Here is a 22028-nt window from a genome sequence, read left to right as displayed (position 1 = left end):
GCATACGAACACACACACACACACACACACATATACAAACACACACACACAAAAACAAACACACACACACACACACACACAAACAAACACACAAACACACACACACACACACACACACACACACACACACACACACACACACACACACACACACACATACATACAGACACACACACACATACAAACACACACACACACACACACACACACACACACACACACACACACATACACACACACATAAACACACACACAGGGCTGAAATAATTATAGTATCGCTGCGCTGCGGGTTATTACTCCAACTCTTGTAGGCGGGGAGTTGGGTGTGTGTGTGCGTGTAAGGTAACAGTATTACCCGTAGATCGGTCATATACGAGCTCTGACCTCTCTTCCGGGAGGGAAATAGCTGTCGATCACGAATCCAACACGTGATCCAAATGCTATGGTGAATCAAACATACACACACGAACACACACACACACACAAACACACACACACACACACACACACACACACACACACACACACACACACACACACACACACACACACACACACACACACACGGTGGAAGAGTACCAGACTTTCAGTACGGCGGTGCTGGCGGTATCTGGTTCGAATCCTGCCCAGGGCTGAAATTATTTCAGTATCGCTGCGCTTCGAGTCGTTATTTCATCTCTAGTGGGCGGGGAGTTGGGGTGTGTGTGCGTGTAAGGTCATAGCATTACCCATAGATTGGTCATACGAGCTCCGGTAGGGAAATAACTGTCGATCACGAGTCCAACACGTGATCCAAAGACCAAGGTGAAACACACACACACACACACACACACACACACACACACACACACACACACACACACAAAGCTAGGTATGATAAATTGAAGAACAGGGGACAGGACTCCCCGAGCGTTGCTCGTATACTTACAAGAAACCTTTGGGTTAACTCCTTTGACATCTGCGTGCTTGCCTCGCGTTCGCTTAGTTGTGGGTTCGAATCCCGCACTAGTCTCCGTGTCTCAGTAGTAACTGTTAGTGACCTGACCCGACAGTCCCCATAGGGCACCGTAGAACAAAGATGACGCCTTCGGCCGCAGGTAATCTGGCTGTAGCCAAAATGAGGATAAAGTGCCACCGGGTACGAAAGGGGGTTAATTGATCAAAGGAGGGCTAAACCGCTTCGCTGATGAAGAGATGCACAAAGACCTGAATTAAATAGCCTGGCGACAGTGACGTCAGAGGGTTAAGTACCACCCCGGACGGAAGGCTTGATGGGAACTCAATTCTCGTCGTATATATACAAAGGCTTTTCTCCACTCTATAAGAGGGGTAGCTGAATCAAGGCATACTTTTTGGCTGGAGTCTGTGAGAAGGAGGGAGGTAGGCAGGGAGGGAGGAAGAGAGATAAGGAGGAGGAGAAGGAGGAAGAGGTGGAGGCGAAGGAGTAAAAGGAGGAGGAGGAGGAGGAGAAAAAGTTGGAGGAGGAGGAGTAGGAGGAGAAGGAGAAGGAAAAGGAGAAGGAGGAAGAGAGAAGGACGAGGAGAGAAAGAGGAGGAGAAGGAGGGGAGGAGGAGAAAGAGGAGGGGGAGGAAGAAGAGGATGAAGAGCAGGAAGAGGAGGAGGAAGTGGAAGAGGAGGAGAAAGAGGAGAAAGAGGAAGAGCATGAAGAGGAGGTGGCGGATGAGGAGGAGAAAGTGGAAGAGGAGGAGAAAGAGGAGGAAGAGGAAGAAGAGTAGGAAGATGAGGAGAAGGAGGAGGAGGAGGAAGAGAGGAGAAGAACGAAGAGAGGAAGAGGAGGAGGAGGAGGAGAAAGAGGAGGGGGAGGAAGAAGAGAATGAAGAACAGGAAGAGGAGGAGGAAGTGGAAGAGGAGGAGAAAGAGGAGGAAGAGGAAGAAGAGCAGGAAGAGCAGGAAGAGGAGGAGGAGGCGGAAGAGGAGGAGGAAGTGGAAGAGGAGGAGAAAGAGGAGGAAGAGGAAGAAGAGCAGGAAGAGCAGGAAGAGGAGTTGGAAGAGGATGAGGAGGAAGTGAAGGAAGGGGGAGCGGAAGCGGAAGAGGAGGAGGAGGAGGAGGAGGAGGAGGAGGAGGAGGAGATGGGTGAAGTGTCCCAGTGCATGCTGTTAACAACTGTGCCGAAGTAATCATCCTTGCGCCGAAACAAGTTTGAGGGCAATTGGCGCCGTGTAACCCGAAGCAGAGGAGTAATTTGTGCTCCTGAGAGATGGGGGCCGCTGCCGTTGCGGTAATTCCTTATTGATCGTAGATACTTCCTCGGCTCCGAAATTGCACTTGGCCAAATAGCACACTTCGCCAAACAGCCCCTCTTCTTCCATGGCGCAATTAACAGCACGATCGTCAAGCCCAAGGCCAGTAATGTGGTGGTAAGGCCCCTTTTCACATTAGCGGTTTGAACCGCAGTGATACCACACACTCAAGGGAAAACTGCGCGGTTGTGTGTGAACGCCTTCATTGACTTACATTGTAATTAGACCTCCGCGGTTCAGTATGGTGGTGTCATCGGAAGCGTGCTGGTCTCGCATTCGCTTAGTTGTGGGTTCGAATCCCGTACTAGGATTCGAGTAACTGTTAATGAACTGACCCGACAGTCCCCGAAGGGCATCGTAGAGAAAATCTGACGCCTTCGGCCGTAGGTACTCAGCGCTTCCTGGCGTGGGTTCCTCACAACAAAAATGTTTATATTAAAAGATTGATATTATACTTTACACTATCATACTTCATATACCTTAGAACATTATATGTTTATACAAAATGTTCCGGTGAAATTATACACAGAAGACAAAGAAAATAAGATGATGATGACGATGATGATGACGACGACGACGACGACGATGATGATGATGATGATGATGATGATGATGATGATGATGATGATGATGATGATGATGATGATGATGATGATGATGATGATGATGATGATGATGATAAAAATGATGATAATGATAATAATGATGATAATAGTGATAATAATGATGATAATAATGATGATAATGATGATAATAATGATAATAAGGATGATAATGATAATAACAATAATGATAATGATGATGATGATGATGATGATGATGATGATGATGATGATGATGATGATAATGATGATGATGATGATGATGATGATGATGATGATGATGATGATGATGATAACAATAATAATAATAATAACAAAAATAATAATAATAATAATAATAATAATAATAATAATAATAATGATAATAATAATAATAATAATGATGATGATGATGATAAAACCCTCACTCCCCCAAGAAAGAAACAGACCCCCCCCCCGACCCGTCCTAAATATTAAATCCTGGCTATGGTCTTGGAGAAGTCTGGTTAGATTAGATTTAACTCGATTTGGTTCGTGGCTGATCTAAGACTACTGTCAAATTAATGTTGACATTCCCAAATGAAATTCCTCTATTTTTTCTTAATCTTCATGAAATATAAAGGCAAATGAAATAATACTCTAAATTCCAATGTTGGTAATATAAGAAGAACATCTAGTTTCATTGGATCACATTAATATATTATAAAAAGAAGATTTTTTTAAATACGAAAGCCCTCTATATTTACATGATCTTTCTAATAACACAATATGACATTTCAACATGTAGTTTCATTGCATCACAGTAATATATTATAAAAAGAAGAAAAATTGCTTTAAGATACGAAAGCCCTCTACATTCACATGATCTTCCTAATCACACAATATGACATTTCAACCTCGAAATAACACACGCACACAGAAAGCCAGAAGTCTTCAGCCCAAATGTCATTTGTTTGAGACGCCGAGAGCAACGCTAGACTAAACCTTCTAGTGACCATTTCTGTTGTGGTGTATGGTGTCTCCACGGACAATGGAGAGGTCACAATACCCCTGGCAGGCTCTCCAGTCCATTGCGAGTCCGTGCCCACTCAAGGCTGTCCAACGGCCACCAATTCAAACCGTTCCCATTGTCCGTTATATAACGGTTTCATGCAACGGTCGCGCGCGCGCGCGCCGACAGTTGAGTACTTGAAGCCCTGGGTCAAATTGCTCCCCCAAATTACTGGAATGCAATGGCCCGCCTGCTTTACCAGGGAAGTTCTCCATCCCACCCCCCTCTTAATGAAGATGCACGCAAAGTATCGGAAGTGGAAAGATTTAGGAATGGAAGAAAGGAGTTAGGTGATGTACAGTGTACACGCACGCACACACTTGCACACATGTATGTGCGTAAGCATGCACGTATGTATATATGTATGTATGTATGTATGTATGTATGTATGTATCTATACTGTATATGTATGTATGCATGCGTGTACGTATATATGTATGTATGTATGTATGTATCTATACTGTATATGTATGTATGCATGCATGTATATATGTATGTATGTATGTATGTATGTATGTATCTATACTGTATATGTATGTATGCATGCATGTATGTATATATGTATGTATGTACGTACGTATGTGTGTATATAAGTATGCATATATGTAAGTATGCATGTATATATAATACATGCGACTACTGCTGAGAGATTTATTAAACATATTGCTCATGAGGCAGTCAAAATTGTTCCTTTACACTTAAATTAGATTAGTTATGATAAATTGAGACAGTTCTACCTACTCGTCTTAATGTAAAAAGAACAGGTTCCTCTTGCCTGCTCCTTATATAACATAAATCTATATTGCTCATAAGGCTGGCCTATTTGTTTCTCCCTTCATAAATCTGTCTTGATAACTTGAGCCAATTGTTTCTTGAGTGGATGAGGGAGGAATGGGGGTCGTCATGTATTAAAGCGTTGGAGATAAATGAGCTTCTGCTCTCGGAAGCTCCTGTGTGACATCTGTCTTGGTGCATTGCTTCTGATCCACGGAAGTCCTTTAATCCGAGAGGAGCAAGAAGCGAGGGACAATGAATGGGGCTTTTGGTTGGGTGTAGAGTGGGGTTTGTGTTTTGACACGGCCATCCCCCTGAAATGGCGGGAAAGACCTTTTGGTATATGTATATGTTACAGTAAGAACACGTACCTAGGGATTACGCGTAATCCCTGAATGTTTCAGTGAATACGCGTAATTCCCGTTTCACTAACCTAACCTAACTTAACCTAACCTTACCTAACCTTAGTAGGTTAGGTTAGGTTAGGTTAGTGAAACGGGGATTACGCGTATTTACTGAAACATTCAGGGATTACGCGTAATCCCTAGGTACGTGTTCTTACTGTAACATATACATGTATGAAGAATCCACTAGGAAGAGGAAAAACACACGGAGTCCGAGCGCTTTCGTGATATATTCACATTACCAAGGAATACTTTTCTGTATTCCTTGATAATGTGATTATATCAGGAAAGTGCTCGGATTCCGTGTGTCTTGCCTCTTCCTAGTGGATTCTGCATATCTGTGATTCACGTGAGCCTTGTGAAATTTGTGCATGTATACATGTGTACATACATTCATATGGCTGTGTATACACTGAGGAACATGTGCTGGTCCAGTCTACATTCACTGCTGAGCTTTGGCCATTGTGAAAGCAGTAGGTGATTTGTTCGAATGAGGTTATGATATGACTACCGTATGAAAATATTTTTTATAAAGAACTGAAGAGAGAGAGAGAGAGAGAGAGAGAGAGAGAGAGAGAGAGAGAGAGAGAGAGAGAGAGAGAGAGAGAGAGAGAGAGAGAGAGAGAGAGAGAGAGAGAGAGAGAGAGAGAGAGAGAGAGAGAGAGAGAGAGAGAGAGAGAGAGAGAGAGAGAGAGAGAGAGAGAGAGAGAGAGAGAGAGACCGAGATACGTACGGAGACATGGTGACGTAATTCTTATTCTCGTGTCGAGGAGTACAAGTCAGGAAGTCTGCCTCACATATATAAAATCTGGACTTTCACGATGTCTCTCTTCATCCGGCTTGTCACGTCCTTGAAACTTGCCGGGATGTGTATTTCCCCCCCCCGGACTCTTGAACCCCCCTCCCCCCACAAACTCACACCAACCCCCACCCCGAACCCTAACCGACCCTACTCCCTATCTGACCAAGTGGCACTATGTCAGAAGTCTTGCTGTAACTGAGGACGAAACGATTAGCGAGAACAAACGTCTTCGATCCAGTTTTGTTTGTCGCGTGTACACACTACAGGTGGATTGCTTATGGCTTACTGTTGCGAGCAATGAGCTGATATCGTAAAACCAATTGTTTATAACCTCACAGTGTTAAAGATGAGGATCGTTTCTAAAACGATGCGTTCTTCTCAAGTCATAAGTGTGTGTGCGTATGTGCAGGTGTGTGCACGTGTGTGTGTACACGTGCGTGTGTGTGCACGTGTGGTTTTGAATTCATAGGTTAAAAAAATACGTTTACAAGATTAAAAACAAAAAATTGCCATATCTTTCAAGCACAGAAATCACAATATACATTTTTTCGAGAGAAAAAGTTGACTTTTATACTCCCCAACGCTAATGTCAGCCGTCATAATACAAACAAAACATCTAATATCCGTTTTATATAAAGTTGACACAGTAAAATAATTCCAGGACGATAAACAAACAAATAAGAAAGAAAATAAACTAAAAAAAAAGTCCTTTTGCAGAATCAGCTTCGGATAACCCGCGAGTCCCTCTACACGACTTCGCGTTAATAGATGCAACAGACTTCATTCCATCGTCAAATATGCAATGAATTCTTCCAGCTACAACATCACTTGTATAGCAAACCTTACGTCCTGGAACGCGCGACAACTGGACTGCATATCGGATAACGCATATAAATACGTAAATGAAACATTCCGCGAAGGGAATTTGGCGTCAAGTCCAACACTGCTAATGCTCCACTAAAAGCCATCTGTTGCCCTCTGTCTAATTCACCCCCGCCCCTTTCCCTCTCCCCCCCACCCCCCTCCTCCTACTCTCCCCCCTCCCCTCCACCTCCTCTTCCTCCCTCCACCCTTTCCGATACTGAATTAAGGTCTGTTGCTCTCGTATTATGAAATCCAACTTTGTGGAATGAAAAGGGAAAGAGTGGACCGAGGTGTCGGTGGAAGGGATTGTATAGTGGATCGCGGATCCACTTTACTATAGTGGATCGGTGATCCCAGGCGGTAGCAGATGGAGCTGTTCCATCTTTCTTTATGACCCCTCACCACTTTGGCTTAGTTTCCATTTGATCTTTGCCATAAATGCACCTGGCTGGCTGATGCTGATTTTTCTTGCTAGAGGGCGAAGGGATAGTGGTAGGAACAATGCGTAGCTTTCATTAATTCTAGTTACTCCATACTTCTTTCTCTCTCTCTCTCTCCCTCTTTCTATCTCTCTTTCTCTCTCTCTCTCTCTCCCTCCTTCTCTCTCTCTCTATCTCTCTCATCCTTCTCTCTCTCTCCTTCTCTCTCTCCCACTTCCTTCTCTCTCTCTCTCTCTGTCTCCCTCCCTCTCTCTCTCTCTCTCTCTCTCTCTCTCTCTCTCTCTCTCGCTCTCTCGCTCTCTCTCTCTCTCTCTCTCCTTCCCTCTCTCCTTCTCTCTATCTCCCTCCTTCCTTCTCTCTCTTCCTCCCTCTCTCTCTCTCTCTTTCTCTCTCTCTCTCTCTCTCTCTCTCTCTCTCTTTCTCTCTCTCTCTCTCTCTCTCTCTTTCTCTCTTTAAAAGAAGTCCAGTTGGTGTTCTAGTTGGGCGCGTGAGAAGCAATGAATACATATTCATCCATTCATTCTACAGCTGTACAAGAGTAGAACTTGCTGTTGGACTCGTCAGCTCGAAGCGACTCTTTGCGTGTATTGATTTTTATCAGCTGACTGAATGGCTACTGATTCTGTGTATCGAACTGCTCCAAATAGACAGTACACCAACATCACAGTGACTGACAGTGTTTACTATCTTACGCGAGAACTTCCTGTGTACCTCTGATGTGTGATCAGATTGTACAGAGTAGCCCAAAAGTTGCTGTGATATTTTTATTTCTTTTAGCTGACTTTATTGTTACAAATACATGTACGGAATTTTAATACAATAGGGAAACGTTGTCTCAGGAATTGTATTGTCTCTCTTGTGGTATGGGCAGTTACCACATCTTGCTGGAATTGCATATTGGGCATCAAGTCAATTAATGAAGAAAATATCACAAACTGCGACCTCTCAGTTACTCCTGGGGCGTCCTATATTATTATTAATTTTATTGTTTCTATTGTTCTATGAAGAGTTGCCCCATTTTTTTGGAATCACATATTGTGTCTAAGTTCAATTAACGAAGAAATTAACACAAATTGCAACACTTCAATGACTTTTAGCCCACTCTGTACATGTTAATAAACTGGTATGGAATCGTTAGACGTGATCATCCAAACTACAAACATGATTTGCTATACATACGATAATCATCTCTTCATTGATTAATCAAAGGATTGTGTGCATTCGACGATACGTGATCACTACCCGTGTTAGTCTGGAGTGACTTCAGAACTGCATTGAACTCAGGTTAAGCTTCTTTTGGAAAAGGAGTTAGAGGGTTTACAAGCATCAAGAGGATTAAGATACGTCAGAGTAACTGTAAGCTGTGCTTAACTAATCTCCTTTTGATTTGGGGTTTAATGTCTTTACCGCAAACAGGTGTAAACTGCTTCAGGGAAACGGTGAGCTTTGCTTAATCCACTTCTCTTTGGTCAACAGGGTTAGTGTAGTGGTTCTCAAACTATTTCACTTCAATTCAGCTTCATGAAGTCATGAATTCCCCTTCGTTCGTATGTTTCCCTTTCGTTTTTCTCCTACCCTATCCTACAAAAATAAATAAATAAATAAATAGATAAAATAAAATAAAATAAATAATAAAAATAATATGAATAAATAGATAAATAAATGAAATAAATGAAATAAATAAAATAGATAAAATAATGATAATGATAATGATAAAATGTTGATGAAGAGGAACCCTTTGCTTTATTACAAAGTTAACAACCATAACTTTCTTATATTTGATAGAATTTTTGAGATACGCTTGACTCATATCGCTAGACAACATTATACATAAATCTATAATTCCTAACAGCAAGACACGGTCCCTCTAAATTCTTGTCAGAGTTCACTTGGGGGGGTCCCCACGACCCCCTAAGCTGAAAACCACTGATCTGATATCTTCACAAACAACCTAAAAGAAAAAGTGACCGAAGATGAAGAAGCATTTGGTATATTCCCTTTAGGTTTGTCGCCAGCTGTGGGGCTAGGAGACGCGCATGCGCAGTGGCCATAGCACTGCTACGAATGCATGATCCCGAAATTCCGGACGAGGCCTTGTTCCGATGAACATATAATCTTTAAAAACTCGTGTTTCGGGTCTTCCTACAGCAACGGGCCCATTCTCGTAAAGGGACGCGTCATTTATGTTGTACTGAATCCCAACTCTCCTTTCTAAAATGGGGTTAAACATTCAAATAAAAACTAGATATTCTTGATTAGATTTCCCTAAACTGAATAAAAACCGCCCGGCGTTAGCCAGAATAGAATTTATGAAGAATTTGACCGCATAGAAAACGGGCAATTGTGATAATAATCTATGCAGTCTTAAGGGGCCTGAATCCTTTCTAAAGAGGTTGAACCCCCTTAGTTAAGGGATTGGATTCCTCTTAAGGTGATTAGATTCCTTTTACAGGATTCGATTCTCTTAAGAGGAATCCAAACCCATTAGAAAAGTCAAGCCCCATTAAAATGGCTCTAACCCTATTAATTATTGTCCAATCCTATTATTAGAATTCAGTCCCCTTAAGCTTAACAAAAACACCATCAACAATAAAAACACATACAGACACACACACACACACACACACACACACACACACACACACACACACACACACACACACACACACACACACACACACACACACACACACACACACACATACATACACACACATATACACACACGTATGAATACAGGTTTCATGTGACGAGTAGCGAGTCTGTTTCAATCGTGTTTCACACCACACAGATCGACGTTCGAATCAGTCAGCTCCCGGTGACTTCCAATGGTCCCGAAGTCCAAGCACAAAGGGAAAAGGTGACGAATTAAGTCACTGCTAAGCGTCTCTAGGTGTGAAGACCTCTACTTCTTAATGCGCTTGCATCCGTGCGTTCTTGTGCGCGCATGTGTGTGTGTGTGTGTGCGTGTGATTCACCATGGTCTTGGATCACGTGTTGGACTTGTGATCGACAGCTATTTCCCTCCCGGAAGAGAGCTCAGAGCTCACATGAGTATGTGCGTGCGCGCGCGCGTGCGTCTGTACGTGTTTACCTAATTGTAGTATACAGGAAAGGAGCTATGCTCGTGGTGCCCTCGCCCTTACTCTCCCTGTTATTATGCCTGGGCTCAAATTCATACATGGTCCCAGCTTGGACTTTATCTTCCTACTATCCAATATTCATACTTAAATTTAAATTTATGTAATGTTCCATCTTAGGCTATATTACCTTCTAAGCTATTACAAGTATTTATATGTGCGTCTGTGTATGTATGTGTGTTTGTGTGTGTGTGTACGTGTGTGTGTGCGTGTGTTTGTATGTGTGTGCGCGCGCGCGCGCGCGCGTGTGTGTGTGTGTGTGTGTGTGTGTGTGTGTGTGTGTATGTGTGTGTGTGTGATTCACCATGGTCTTGGATCACGTGTTGGACTCATGATCGACAGCTATTACCCTCCCGGAAAAGAGCTCAGAGTTCATATATGATCGATCTATGGGTAATGCTGTGACCTTACACGCACACACACGCACACCAAACTCCCCTCCCACAAGAGTTGGAGTAACGACTCGTAGCGCAGCGATACTAAAAGTATTTCATCCTTGGGTGGGATTGGAACCCGGACCGCTATCACTACACCATCGTGTGTGTGTGTGTGTGTGTGTGTGTGTGTGTGTGTGTGTGTGTGTGTGTGTGTGTGTGTGTGTGTGTGTGTGTGTGTGTGTGATTCACCATGGTCTTGGATCACGTGTTGGACTCATGATCGACAGCTATTACCCTCCCGGAAAAGAGCTCAGAGCTCATATATGATCGATCTATGGGTAATGCTGTGACCTTACACGCACACACACACACACAACTCCCCGCCCACGAGATTTGGAGTAACGACCCGCAGTGCAGTGATACTGAAATTATTTCAGCCCTGGGCGAGATTGGAACCCGGACCGCCGTAGTGGCGGTCGGGAATGCTATCACTACACCATCGTGTGTGTGTGTGTGTGTGTGTGTGTGTGTGTGTGTGTGTGTGTGTGTGTGTGTGTGTGTGTGTGTGTGTGTGTGTGTGTGTGTGTGTGTGTGTGTGTGTGTGTGTGCGTGCGTACTTCAGGACCTCTGAAGTCCCAATCACGACATCTTGCACTTTCGTCAACGATCTGAAGTTACTGAAGCTTCAGAATCGTCCAACTCTTTGGCAAAGGCGAATAGAAGCTGCGGCTGTGGAGGCGGCTTCGGGGGGTGGGGGTGGGGGTGGGGGAGCCTCCTGCAGACTCCCCGCGATGTTGGAGTCACCATTAAACTGTTTCCGCTTAATTAGGGAAACATAATCTCCTTGCTATTCATGGGATTCTGTCGGGAAGTACGAGATTCCAATTAAATGCTTGTGTGCTTTAGCTTCAACTTGGGCGAAATGGTTCATGACGTTGTCGGTATCACTAGCTAGTGTTGGTTTCCCATTTGTTAAACCACATTGACACAAGGATAGTTTAGTAGCCACTAGCCCAAGCGACTTGTAAACTATCCCTCTACTTGCCCGAACTCAACGGAGAGTTAGTCGACTTGCCTCCAAACATTCTTAGTGTGAACACTTACTTGCCGGTCAAGTTAACTTGCAGCTAGCTCTAGCGGCTAGTTACTTAACTAGCCCCATGTGAACGAGGCTTTACGTAAGCCCTTCATCATTTCTGTGTTTTTGGCTTTTGGCCTTTGACGAGGGCAGGCACAAAAAAACAAATGAACAAAATACATACATACATACATACATACATACACACATACATACTGAGAATCCGACTAGAAATAATGGTCTCAAACTTTCAGGAAATAGAATCAGTTTGGAAGTGGATAGAAACAACTTCACCAACCGTGTAGTTTCTGAATGGAATAAACTTCCTGCAGAGGGAGTGCAATGTAGTTCGGTTCGAAGCTGCAAGATTCGTTTAGATAAACACCTAAGCAAGATGCAGTAATGCCTGCCATTTACTTTATATTTTATTGTTTATCTCTCCCTGTTTATTTATCATTATTTGCTTGATTTTTATTTATTATAATTTACATGTCAATTTATTATTATTTACTATGTACCTGTTTGTTTATTATTCAATTATACCTATACATTTACTTATTTACTATTATTTATATAATTATATATATTTTTTATTTATTTATCATTATTATATATACTTTTCGCATCCGACCTAGTTATAGACCAAAAGGTCTCCTGTCAGCATGCTCCTCATTTTGTAATCCTTTGTAGTATATATATATATATATATATATATATATATATATATATATATATACTATACACACACACACACACACATATATATATATATATATATATATATATATATATATATATACACAAAAAGAAAGATGAATAAGTAAATGAACTAATTAAATTAATAGGAGCACATGCCCAAACGTATGAATGTATAAATTGTATGATTATGCAGGTACGCGGGTAGAATGGTATACGTGTGTGTGTGTGTGTGTGTGTGTGTGTGTGTGTGTGTGTGTGTGTGTGTGTGTGTGTGTGTGTGTGTGTGTGTGTGTGTGTGTGTGTGTGTGTATGTCTGTGTGTGTCTGTGTAATAATAAAATAATATCAATGATAAACGGTTAATCGAAAACGTGGCATCCGATGGCTGAAAATACACACATTAAGGTAAGAGGGTACATAATAAATACAGTATGTGCTTGCGTGTGTGTGTGTGCGCGCGCGTGCCCGTGCATGCACAGGTGTAATCCCATGCTTTTACGCCCATAAAAACGAAAAAAGAATATCATCACTGGATTAATGTGCCTCACAATTCCTGTTGCTACGCTTCACCTCTGAAAGTACTGACGCTCTCGGGAGCTCTGGAGCCATTAGTCACGCAGAGCAAACCCAACCATTTAAAACTCTCGTGGAGTTTGCCAAATTGTTCTCATTTAAGTGGCTGTCAGGATAAATATGGCCATAATATCAGTTATCCCGTGTCTTGGAGAATTGTTTACCTCAATGCAGTAGAGGAAGGAGAGATATATATACGTTCATACACCCAAACATAATTTGCGCAAAAGACTGTCTGTCTGTTTGTCTCCTCCTCCCTGTCTGCCTGCCTGTATGTCTGTCTCTGTCTATCTCCTCCTCCTTTCTGCCTGCCGGTATGTTTGTCTCTGTCTGCCTGTGTTTCTGTCTGTCTGTATCTCTCTTTGTATGTCTCTGTTTGTCTGTCTGTCTGACTGTCTTTGTATCTCTGTCTTTTTGTCTCTCCCTGTCTTTCTGTCTCTCAGGTCTTCCTATCCCTCTGCCACTGTCTTTGTTTTTCTGTCTTTCTTTCTCCCCCGTCTTCCTGTCACTTTCTTTCTCTTTCTTTCCATCCGTCATTGTCTTTCTATTTCTCTCTCTCTCTCTCTCTCTCTCTCTCTCTCTCTCTCTCTCTCTCTCTCTCTCTCTCTCTCTCTCTCTCTACGTAAAGGATCTAAACTTCCCCACCTACATTCATTGAATGGACATCGAAAATGGCAAACGATCCGTTTATTTACACAAGGGACAATCCCATTGCAGTATTGGAGAAAGAATGAACTGTCAACAGAACAAGTAAGCGAGTGTCTCTTTTAATCATACCCACGCTGCTCGTAAATAGAAAACGGTTCAATACAAATTAGTTCAAAGTTTATATTATCTTTGGCAGAAAGATTATGTTCCGTCTACGATAGCGATTTGACACTTTTCAAAAAGTTATTATTTTTTTAATAAAGAGAAATCTACGGGCACACCATGCCTAATATATATATATATATATATATATATATATATATATATATATATATATACATATATATATACATACAGTATATATATACATACATACAGTATATATATATATATATATAATATATATATATATGTATGTATATATATACATATGTATATATACATATATATATATATATATATATATATATCTACGGGCACAGCGCGCCTGTTTTCATAAGCCTCGTTGACAAAAGAGTTCAGTAGCCGCAGTGCTATCTGCAAGTTAACTTACCCGGCAAGTAAGTGTTCACACTAGGATAGTTTGGAGACAAGTTTACTAACTTACCTTTGATATAAGACAAGTATAGTATTAGTTTACAAGTCGCTAGCAGTAGTTTACACTAAACTAGCCCTCTGTCAACTAGGATTAACACGCATTCAAGGTAGGTTTTTGAAACATCCAAAATTGTTCACTATTGCAAGGGAGCATTCTCATGCCGACACAGATATCCCTAGGGAGAGATATATGCTGTTGCAATCCTCTTAGTAATCAGATGCTGATAGGGCAAGGCTCCCTCAGAGGCTGCCGTAAATGGGGACGCGGGGAGTTGGGCGTGGTTACATCAATGGTTAATAAGAGCATTCGATACTGTTCCTCGATGGGATTCTGCCGCGTGGGTCCGTCACGCCAAGACCTTGTAGCCTTTACATAATATATAATGCATCAAAGACCTGTACTGACACCTTTAATTTACCCTTTCACCCTGTATGCAGTCACCTCCAGTAACCCGTATATGAGGTGTCTAGAGACAGAGGGGCATCCCAGCCACTGGTGTCGACTTAAGTATATATATATATATATATATATATATATATATATATATATATATAGAGAGAGAGAGAGAGAGAGAGAGAGAGAGAGAGAGAGAGAGAGGAGACTTGCGCTTTTCATGATCCGTACTTAGCTCGAAACCTGTAGAAATGGCGAGGGTGCCCCTCTGTTTCTGTACGCCTCATATGTGGATAGCTTTCACTTTACTTGAGACCAACAACCACGACAGAAGAGCGAGATTGTCCGAAAGGACAGAAGCGCTGGTAAACTGCAGTCCACAACAACAACACTAAGGCAGCCCGCACACCGACGCAACCGGTTGCATGAAACCGATCGCACACATTTTCTTATTATTGTTATCACTGTTGTCATTATTGGGTCTTTGGCGTGATATTTTTTTTTCAAGGATAGAATCAGTGCAACTGGTTTGCGAAATCGTAAGCAACTAGTTTCATGCAACTGGTTACGAAGTCGTAAGCAAATGTTTCATGCAACTGGTTGCGTCGGTGTACGACTTGCTCATTACCAACTCAGGGAATAGAACAACGGCCAAGTTTTCTTGTTCTTTTCTAACTATAATGATACTCGTTATGTCTTTATAAAGATAAGATTAGGGCCGCGCGATTGCCCAGTGGATAACTTGTCGAACTCGCAATCAGGTTGTCCTGAGTTCGATTCCCGGGACCCGCCGAGTGCTTCTTCCGTTGGTATCCAACAGCCCTGGACAGGCGGGTAAGTGATCCAAACAGAGGTTTCTCACTTCCCACTTCATGGTGAAGACCAAAATCGAGACACGTGGTCTGTCTGCCGTAGTAAAGACTAAGATACATCCGATACAGACCTCAGACAAAACACAAGTCTTCTTTGACCCTAAATGGCAACAAACCGTTGCCATTACTGCCTGTTCGAAGATGTCAATACCGTACCTCTTTCACATTCTTCTTCTTCTTTATGCACATTGGTTGGTGATCGACCCACTTCCTTTAAAAAAAAAAAAAAAAAAAAAAAGGACATGCCAAGGCAATAGGCGCGAACTGGTTTACCAATAAATGGTCAACAAATGGAATAGACTCCGTAACCATAAAGTAAATGTCGAAAATATTGGTTCTTTTGAGAGAAGGCCTACTGTAGGTCTTATGGTCTCTTACGGTCTTCTCTATTCTTTTGTTCTTATGTTTCTTGCCTTTCGTTGACATTTCTTATAGGTCCTTACCCTAGTTATTCCAAATAATTTAATTCTAATAACAGAGAATTGCTACATGAATTAGGGTCCTTTACAGAGGAGGAGCCTGTTTTTTTTTTTTTTTTTTTTATTATTCTTTTTTACAAATTCTCTAGTTGGGTGAGTAATATCGATGACCGTTAGTGAGGAAAAGAAAGAAAAAAAAAACACCGTTTCGAAAGTCTAACAGCATAACTGATGAACGATATGACGAGCAGGCTGTCATGAGTTTGATTCCCGGGATCCACTGCGGGATATGTCGTGTTGGTTCCCGACAGCCCTGGCCAGGCGGGGAGGCAATCCAAACCTCGGTAAAAAAAAAAATATATATATATATATATGTATGTAGCGGCTTGCTGCAAGTGACCTGGGGTTTCTCACATTTCACTACGTGGTAGTGGGATGATGAGTTTTTTTTGTTTTTGTTTTTTATTACTATTATTATTCTGAAAAAATAATCTACCTTTCGGTTAAGAGTTTTCTTCGTGAAGGAATATTAGAAAAGGAAAGGGGAAAAAAAGGCGTCATGTTGCAAGTCAGGTCGATGGTCCTGCCCTCACTGCAAGCTCGACAGCGGCACAATGCACCTCGACCCCGCTATGTTCCAGCCTGAATTATGACGCAATTAGGAAAAGGGCGGAGAGGTAGTTGCTGTACACGCAAAACGAGTCACCGCCCTGAAATGACTTGGCCAAAAGACCACAAAAAGAAAAAAATCTTTGGGCGTGGCCGTCATATAACTTCTTCAGGACTCTTAAGTAAACTGACGAAGTTTCGTTTTTTGGGGGACCGCGCGAGGCTAACCCATCCTACACCGCATTGCGTACTCAATCTCTTCGACATTTTGAGTGTGCCAAACTATTCTATTTATCTTGATGATACCTCATTGGTAGTAAAGGAGACAATTGGTTGTTTTAAGAGAAGATAATGTAACTTTATGGATATGGACGAAAGGTAGGAAGGGACATAGGACTGCCTACTTTAGGCCTTATAGTCTCTTGAAGTCTCCTCCATTCTTATGTTCTTCTGTTATGAAACCATTTCGTGTACTTATCCTTCTATTCTGGCTGCCGTCTGGAAATTCTATTCGTCTCCGTGGATTCTCGCTGGCTGATCGGGTTGGAGCGTCGCTACTTGCGGCGGAGATCGAAGTGACAGTGGTTCGAACCCTGCCGCCAGCGAGTTGGACCAAGGGTACGGTTCACTAAATTCCACGCTACAAAGTCCTCTGTAAGTGGCACCGTCCTAGCCTCCTGATAAGGGGATTTCGCAGCGTTAAATCGAATAGATCGTGTTGTTCACCCCCTTTTCATGATCACCTTAACGTGTTTATCCCGTCCAATGACAGCTGATTCCGTCTGCTTTAGAGAAACCTTCACACAAAGGTTTTATCTGGTCTTTGGTCACCCATCCAGTGCAGATCCTGTTAAGATTTTGGTGCCACAAATCCTACTCGTTGGCTCCGACGCTGGGTGTTTACGAGTGGCACAAATCCTTCCTTGGATGAGGGCCAGATTCGAAATTAAACTTTCTGTATTCATAACTAAGTACCACATCTCTCTCTTCTTATCATCATGATGATCATCATCATTATTATTGTTACTGTTATTATTATAATTATTGTTGTTACTATTATAATGTCATCCAGGAGGTGCCGAGATAAGAGGGATGGAAGAGGGTAGAGGGGAGTGGAGTATGTAGGGGATGGAATGGGTGGGAGTGGTTTCTATGCCTTTGTCTTTTGGCTACCTCCCGTGTAAGGGGGAAAAATATTTTGGTATATGTATGTACTATTATAATTATTACTGTTACTATTCATTATTAGTATTCCTTCATCCCAGACTATTCCATGCATTTCCGTGGTAGTTATCCGCTTCCCAATTTTTGGTAGCGATGGGATTAGGAATGATCATAGAATTCTCCTGGGTAGACGTGGATACCTAAGTTCAGATGAGGGCAAGTTCGTAGATTACAAAGTTTTGAATAATAATGACCATATATCAAAAGTTTGGTAAAAAAAAAAAAAAAAAAAAAAAAAAAAAAACGGGACCGGAGGACCTGCACGTAAAAAAAAAACAGTTTTCCGTTTTATATATATTAAAAAAAAAAAAACATCTACAGGACTTCGACGATTTTATTTTTTGTTGAGTTATTTGAATCTTGTCTTGAGTTGTGCTGGACCCAACTAATATCATGATATTGAGACATTTGGACAATTATGAGAAAGGCGGAAGGGGGAAACACGGGTCTTGATCCGATTATTGAGTTTATTCCTGACCGGTTTCGCTTAACATTAGCTTCTTCAGATGAATGAAGAAGCTAATGTAAATCGAAACCGGTCAGGAATAAACTCAATAATCTGATCAAGACCCGTGTTTCCCCCTTCCACCTTTCTCATAATCTCGTAATATATTTTATCTTTCCCTTTACTAATGTTCACCTGAAACAGTATAACGTTTGGTTTGAACAGCGCAAACGTTCTGAGTATGATCTAGTCCTTTGCATGTTCGTATCCACTTGTGTCCGCAAAGGCATACATCTGTTCGTGCGTGGGAGAGAACGAATATGTTGGTTTATGTAAATCTATGTGCAAGTTGTTACAACTGTACCTATGTGATTCACCAAGGTCTTGGACCACGTGTTAGACTCGTGATCGACAGGTATTTCCCTCCCGGAAGAGAGCTCATATATAACCTATCTATGGGTAATACTGTGACCTTACGCGCACACACGCACACAACTCCCCGCCCACGAGAGTTGGAATAACGACCCGCAGTGCAGCGATATAGAAATTATTTCAGCCCTGGGCGAGATTTGAACCCGGACCGCCGTAGTGGCAGCCGGGAACTCTATCAACTGTGCCGTGAGTTGTGTAACTGTGTAGTTGTGTGTGTATTTGTGTGTGTGTGTGTGTGTGTGTGTGTGTGTGTGTGTGTGTGTGTGTGTGTGTGTGTGTGTGTGTGTGTGTGTGTGTGTTTGTGTGTGTGTGTGTGTGGATTTGAGGATTACCTGTTCATGGTCGCTCTCTCGGAGATTTGTATCGTATTCCTTTTAGTAATGTACTCGTACAATGAACCAAATCCCCTCTTTGCTCGCAGACCTTGTGGTCCTCATGATGTCTATATCAAGTTTAAGCTGTGAACATACATGACATGTAGTTCTGACGTGCCGCTTCGGTCTAAATAGGATCAGGTTGGTCATTATTTTGAGCTGCGAATTTTTGATAAAATCTGTCTGCTCACTTGATGTCGAATCATTTTACACCAACGTACCACTCGATAAAAACTTGATTTAATCCTGTATAAGGAATACGTAGGAGTTTATGGTCCTCATGTTGTCTATATCAAGTTTAAGCTGTGAACATACATGACATGTAGTTCTGCCGTGCCTCTTCGGTCTAAATAGTATCAGGTTGGTCATTACTTTGAGTTGTGAATTTCTGATAAAATCTGTCTGCTCACTTGATGTCGAGTCATTTTACCCCAACGTACCACTCGATAAAAACTTGATTTAATCCTGCATAAGGAATATGTAAGTGACACTACGTAGTCCTAGAAGCCCTAGACATCCTAGATATTACAATTGTGTGTTTTCTGTTAAATTACTTCTTTGTGTGCCTTCGATGGGACTGTTTGATAAAAACGCAGGTAGCCTCTTCAAGTTCACCTTCACAGGACGATCTTTACTAATATCCCGATTTGCGTAAAAGAAGATTTGTAATTTCAAAATGTGAACGAATAAACGTAACACTTGATATCCTTACTTTGAACGAAAAAGACGAAGACTTACACATAAAAAAAGAAAATTCTTGACAAATATGGACTTGATATCACCACCGAGAACAGTAAACATGGCGCTCTCCCCTTACTGAACGTAATAAGCTACTAGACTAAACCATACCTTTACTTAATGAACTAGAGGTCTTAAGCGTTCGTAAATACGAAGAAAGACAATCCTGGCGTTTCCACGAATAACAGAAATGAACGCCATCAGCGCTTCGGGCAATCCATTTATCTCAAGAGAGTCCTAATTGAAACGGTAGCCACCAAGAACTCGACAGACTTATCCAAGTGTCCTTGAAGAAAGGGAACTCTAATAAGGCTCCAACCATCTACGTCAAGAGGGCCCTTGTCCAATGCTATCAGAATTCCTCAGCTTGAAATGAGATCTAGTATGACCCTATCCGGCTTGAACAACGCACTGAAGCCTGAGATTAGCTGATGAGGGAGAGAATATCCTAGCTATTTTCAATAACAACAACAACAACAACAACAACAATAATAATAATAATAATAATAATAATAATAATAATAATAATAATAATAATAATAATAATAATAATAATAATAATAATAATAATAATAATAATAATAATAATAATAATAATAATAACAATAATAACAATAATGATAATAATAAATAATAATAATGATAATTATAATGATGATGATGATGATGATAATAATAATAACATTGATAATAATAATAAGAAGAAGAAGAAGTAATCGCGCATATTCATTTTGAAAAAAGAAAAATCTCTTACGCCTTTTGCTATTACGAAAAATACGCGACTTAGAAGTTTGTGTCCACAGGAGGACTGTAAGCCTCTTGCAACTTATATATGACCAAAGCTGAAGAAGTTTGCAAACCTTCTTAGTTTCCATCTGCAATAAGCAACCCGCTAAACTCTTCTTACGTACCTGTCATGGCAACACAATTAAGAAAAAATACATGTAACTACAAATTATTTATATTGTAAGAGAAATAATCTATATAATTATAAGAAATAAAGTATACCCACAAATTTAATCACTTAACGCTCTACAACGTGGAAACATAATTATCATTCCATTCTCGTATCCACGGGCGATAATAAAGATACAAATTATCACCTAGGTGATCTAATAAAGTAACATTATCCTGTCACCTAGATTACATAGTAATTCAGTCTTGAATATGATAAACAAGGCAATCTAGAACCACCTTGTAATGTACTCTCTTTGACCCAAAGCTAGAAGCTCATTTATATTCTATCGGTCTAATGAATTTTAGATCTCCTTCACAACCTGACTTGGACAGGTAATTCAGTTTAGAATTATTGAAATTTGGAAAGAGAACAATTCGTCAATTCTAATTAAATATTCATCGGAGAGGATACAATTGGAAACTCAAACATGCGCGTGAATGTGTGTATTTATTGTTTTGCACACGCATACACGATTATACACACACACATACAAGTGTATGTATATCTTACACACGCATACACACACACACACACAAACATACATACAATTGTGTATATTTTACACAAGCATACACAGCTGTACACACACACATAATACAAGTGCTTGTATAACATCTTAATTTCAATATCTCTCTAACGAATTGAAGTCTGAATTTCTTTTTACTGAAAGGAAGTTCTTTAGCCCTCCATGGAATAGAGAGATGGCTACGGGGTTAATTCCACTGCATTTGAATTTTTGCAATGCATTCGTAAGTTGTTGGCGGCTCACTGCAGCGACTAAGCCATCATTCTTAAAAAAAAAAAAAAAAAAAAAAATGTACATTGATCTGACTTGTCGCCGCCCATATTTTTTGCTTTCGGTTTGAAAAAATGCAGAGGTAAACCACACACGGTGTCTATGCTGAGGAAACCTGTGACTAACAAGAGATTACTGGCATCTCTAGAATTAAGCATCTGACGTGATGCAGTTCTAAGGGAAGGCTGTGAAGGTGGTTCCGCAATGAGATGGTTGTGGCATGTTATGAACAGTGTCTAATCATTGATCCCTATGAACTTGTTTCACGGTGCTTAAGGAGATTGGATTCTAAAAATAGGATTGAATAATTCAGGGTTAGGTCCTTTTTAATGGGGTTTGATCCCTCTTAAGGGATCCGAATCCTCTAAAAATAATTCAACACTTTTGATCAGGGATCCAAACCCTTTAAGAGGGATCCAACCTCATTAGAAAGGATTCATACCCCTTATGGGATTCTAACGAGTACCCTGTACATCAG

This window comes from Oratosquilla oratoria, chromosome 29 (assembly GCF_046742065.1).
Source record: "Oratosquilla oratoria isolate Oo_2021 chromosome 29, ASM4674206v1, whole genome shotgun sequence".
Lineage (NCBI taxonomy): Eukaryota > Metazoa > Arthropoda > Malacostraca > Stomatopoda > Squillidae > Oratosquilla > Oratosquilla oratoria.
This window is presented reverse-complemented; position numbering follows the sequence as displayed.